Raw genomic sequence first — 5,000 nt, forward strand, 5'->3', positions numbered from 1 at the left:
CTCGCTCGCCGCAGCAGAGGAGCGCGGGGGGTGCCGCCACCCGCCCGCCCGCAGCCGGCAACGGCGGGACTGGAGCGGCCCGGGGAGAACCCGGCCGAGCGTGCGAGAAAAAGTGCCACCGACCTGGCGCGGCCACGGGCCACCGGCGGCTTTCGCCCGGCCTCGCGGCGGTCGGCTTGCCCTGCCGGAAAAAAAAAGCCGGGGGACGGCACGACAAAAGAAAAAGGCACACGGAGGCGCGTTCGCAACGCCCCGTGCTAGCCACGGGGGCCACGGGGCCAGGGGCCCGCAGCGGGGGGGCCGAGTGACGGGCCTCAACTGCCTCCCCACCACGGACTCACCGGCATCCCGCCTCGCGCTGTCGTCGCAACGCTCCTCAGTGCCGCGGCTTAGGGCCGCCAGAGAAAAAGAAAGAAGGCCCGCGGAGGAGGCCTGGCGGGTGCCCCCCACACTCCGCCCGCCTCAACCGAAAGCAACCCACCCGGCGCGGCAAAGCCGGCCCCGCCCGGCACAAGCGGCTCGGTCGAGCCCGGCCACGACCGAGGTAGGCGAGGCGCCGCCGCCTCGCCCAGGACCAGTCCGGGGGGCTCTCCGTCGGGTGCCGGGCCCGGCAAGTTCAAAAAAAGAAAAAGAACTAGGCCCAAAAATTCTGCCCGCCACAAGGCGGGTCCCCGGCTTAAGGCCGAGGGAGGGGGACGGCTTCTCCAACGCGGGCCGAGCACCGCCGCCACCGCCGAGGCGGACCGACGGGCCCAAAACCGCGCCCGCCGAGCGGGCCCCCGGCTTAAGGCCGGGCAGAAAAGGGACGAGGCGCCGCCGCCTCGCCCGCCACCGGTGCCCGGGGGGGGCCGCCCCCCCCCGTGGCCAATCGACCGGCAGAAGCCGGGCCGGAGCGGGACACGCTCACGGCTTCTCTTGCGCTCTCTCTCTCTCTCTCTCTCTCTCGGCAACTCTCTCTCTGGGCTCGCTCTCTCGGCTCTCTCTCCCCGCCTCGCCTCGGGGCCGGCGAGCAGCTTTCTCGGATCGTCTTTCGCCCTTCTTGCTCTCTCTCGGCCTTCTCCGGATCCGCTCTTGCGCGGCCCTTCTCTCTCGCCTCCGCGGATCCGGCTCTTTCGCGCGGCCCCTTCTCTCTCGCCTCGCCAACTGGACCCACTTTTCCCTGGGAAGGACGGGAGCCGGGACGCAAAGGCACGCGCGCTTCGTCCCGGGCTAGGCGGCACTCGCTTGGCCCTGGCGACCGCACGCGCGGCCGCTCCGCTCCGCCTCGGACGCAGGTACGGGGTCAACCTGCGGGGATGCGGCCCGTCACCTCGCTCCCATAAGACGGACAGACGAGTCCAAAGCCGGCCAGGCCTCCAAGAGGACCAATGCAGCTCGACCGGGGAGGGGCGCCAACGCAGGCCGCCTCCTACCATGACGCAGCCGGAGGCGGCCGACAACAGCGACCCCTTGGTGAACTTCCGCAGACGGCCGAGACAACAGGTCTACCCGGCCGGCGCCGAAATTGCACTAAGTCCCGCCGGAGCGAGGTAGACCTGATGTCCCCGGCCGGCGCCCGCCACCAGGGGGCAAGGCCGGCCCCCGGCGGACCCCGGAGCGAGGTAGACCTGATGTCCCCGACCGGAGCCGGGGTAGACCTGATGTCCCCGGCCGGAGCCGGGGTAGACCTGATGTCCCCGGCCGGAGCCGGGGTAGACCTGTTGTCCCCGATCGGAGCCGGGGTAGACCTGATGTCTCCGGCCGGAGCCGGGGTAGACCTGATGTCCCCGGCCGGAGCCGGGGTAGACCTGTTGTCCCCGGCCGCAGCCGGGGTAGACCTGTTGTCCCCGGCCGGAGCCGGGGTAGACCTGTTGTCCCCGGCCGCAGCCGGGGTAGACCTGATGTCCCCGGCCGGAGCCGGGGTAGACCTGATGTCCCCGGCCGCAGCCGGGGTAGACCTGATGTCCCCGACCGGAGCCGGGGTAGACCTGTTGTCCCCGACCGGAGCCGGGGTAGACCTGATGTCCCCGGCCGGAGCCGGGGTAGACCTGTTGTCCCCGGCCGCAGCCGGGGTAGACCTGATGTCCCCGGCCGGAGCCGGGGTAGACCTGTTGTCCCCGGCCGCAGCCGGGGTAGACCTGATGTCCCCGGCCGGAGCCGGGGTAGACCTGATGTCCCCGGCCGCAGCCGGGGTAGACCTGTTGTCCCCGGCCGCAGCCGGGGTAGACCTGATGTCCCCGGCCGGAGCCGGGGTAGACCTGTTGTCCCCGGCCGCAGCCGGGGTAGACCTGATGTCTCCGGCCGGAGCCGGGGTAGACCTGATGTCCCCGGCCGCAGCCGGGGTAGACCTGTTGTCCCCGACCGGAGCCGGGGTAGACCTGATGTCTCCGGCCGGAGCCGGGGTAGACCTGTTGTCCCCGGCCGCAGCCAGGGTAGACCTGATGTCCCCGGCCGGAGCCGGGGTAGACCTGTTGTCCCCGGCCGCAGCCGGGGTAGACCTGTTGTCCGCGACCGGAGCCGGGGTAGACCTGTTGTCCCCGACCGGAGCCGGGGTAGACCTGATGTCCCCGGCCGGAGCCGGGGTAGACCTGTTGTCCCCGGCCGCAGCCGGGGTAGACCTGATGTCCCCGGCCGGAGCCGGGGTAGACCTGTTGTCCCCGGCCGCAGCCGGGGTAGACCTGATGTCCCCGGCCGGAGCCGGGGTAGACCTGATGTCCCCGGCCGCAGCCGGGGTAGACCTGTTGTCCCCGGCCGCAGCCGGGGTAGACCTGATGTCCCCGGCCGGAGCCGGGGTAGACCTGTTGTCCCCGGCCGCAGCCGGGGTAGACCTGATGTCTCCGGCCGGAGCCGGGGTAGACCTGATGTCCCCGGCCGCAGCCGGGGTAGACCTGATGTCCCCGACCGGAGCCGGGGTAGACCTGTTGTCCCCGACCGGAGCCGGGGTAGACCTGATGTCTCCGGCCGGAGCCGGGGTAGACCTGTTGTCCCCGGCCGCAGCCAGGGTAGACCTGATGTCCCCGGCCGGAGCCGGGGTAGACCTGTTGTCCCCGGCCGCAGCCGGGGTAGACCTGTTGTCCGCGACCGGAGCCGGGGTAGACCTGATGTCCCCGGCCGCAGCCGGGGTAGACCTGATGTCCCCGACCGCAGCCGGGGTAGACCTGATGTCCCCGGCCGGAGCCGGGGTAGACCTGATGAGCCGGGTCCGGCTCGGATCCATGGTTGACCTCCTGTCCCCCTGTTGTCGCCCGCCGCCCGGGCACCTCGCCGTGCCCAGCGACCCCGGAGCCGGGCGAAGCTCACAGCCTCATAACACCCCGGAGCCAGATGGCTCGATCGACCCCCCGTCCCACACAATGAACCCCAACCCCACCCCCCCTTTCAAGACCATGACATGTTTTCCATTTTTTTGTTGTTGTTCTTTGGGGGGATTTGGTTTGGGTTTGCTTTGGTATTTTCTTTTGTTTTGTTTTTCGGGGGGGGGGGGGGGGGGGGGCTGTTTTGGGGGTTTTTTGGGGGTTTTTTCCAGTTGCTTTGGCTTTCTCTGATACTGATTTTTGAGGTTGGTTTTTTTTGGGGGGTTGGGGGGCTTGTGGTTTGGATTTGGGTTTTCTTGGGTTGTCCCCCACCCCCCCGGGCCCCCCCCCCGCCCCGCCCCGCCCCTTTTTCTTTTCTCCTTTCCTGAAAGAATGGCTCTTCTATTTGCTTGGAACGAGAAACTTATCCGGGAAAGCAAACCAACCCAAAAATTGACCCATTGGATTTCTTTTTCTTTCCTATCGGAAGCGCCCCCAGCCGAGCCGACGGGCAAGCCGAGGCCGGTGCTCTGCCTGCTGACACGCTGACCTGGCCAAACAGCGCCCCCACCACCCACCCCCCGCCCTGCCCCGCCACGCCCTCCTGGGGTGGAACCTACCCAGGCCGGCCGCCCTGGCCCCGATGCGGCTCGCCCCGCCGCGCCCCTCCCCTCCCCTCCCCTCCCCGCCCCGCCCCGCCCCGCCCGGCCCCGCCCCGCCCGCCGGTAGAGGCTACGGCGGCCGCCGGCACCGCCGCCAGCACACAGGCGCTGTGTGTAGCTTTCGGGCGGGTTGTTTCACGGTCCGCAGAGGTCTTGGGCCCTCGACGTGACTCTAGGGGGCCGTGGGGACTCGGTGCCGAGGCGCCCGGGGCCGGCACGAAGCCACCGGCCCTCGTCTGCACAGAGACAGAAACAGTGACACGCACCCCCCCCCCCCCCCCCCCCAACAAACCCTAACCCTAACCCTAACTCCCCCCGCCCCCCACTAACCCTAACCCTAACCCTAACCCTAACCCCCCCCCCACTAACCCTAACCCTAACCCTAACCCTAACCCTAACCCTAACCCTAACCCTAACCCCCCCCCCCCCCCCCCCCCCAACTAACCCTAACCCTAACGCACGGCCACGCCTGCAGGCTACCACACCGCTGCGCGTGAAAGGAAGGCGCGGCCAACCATCCCCGCCCCCTCGCCAACCCCTCCCCAGCCACCTCCACCCGGCCCCCTGCCACCCGCGCGCGCGCAGCCGCCCGCCGGCCCGCCCATAGGCATTCACGCTCTGGCGTGCCCTCTCTCCCTGGCCCTGCCCCGGCCCCTGGCCCTGCCCGCTCTGTGGCAAGCGCAGCCGGCCATGGGCGGTTGGGGGCGCCCCGCCCTCCCCCATCAGCCTCCCCGGCGCTGTCTGCATCCTTTTGCCGCTTGCTAGGCTGCCGTAGGCCAAGGCCGGCCCGGGACAACAGGTCTAGCCAAGAGCCTGGGACAAAAGGTCTACCCCAAGGGGCCTGGGCTATCAGGTCTACCCCGGCGGCCCAGGACAACAGGTCTACCCCAAGGGGCCCGGGACAACAGGTCTACCCAAGGGGCCTGGGACAACAGGTCTATCCCGGCGGCCCGGGACAACAGGTCTACCCCGGAGGCCCGGGACAACAGGTCTACCCCGGGCCTGGGACAACAGGTCTACCCCGAAGCCTAGGACATCAGGTCTACCCCGGGCCTCGGCTGTCAGG

Source organism: Agelaius tricolor, unplaced genomic scaffold, assembly GCF_023055355.1.
Source record: "Agelaius tricolor isolate 1412-34295 unplaced genomic scaffold, bAgeTri1.0.p SCAF_64, whole genome shotgun sequence".
NCBI classification, from domain to species: domain Eukaryota; kingdom Metazoa; phylum Chordata; class Aves; order Passeriformes; family Icteridae; genus Agelaius; species Agelaius tricolor.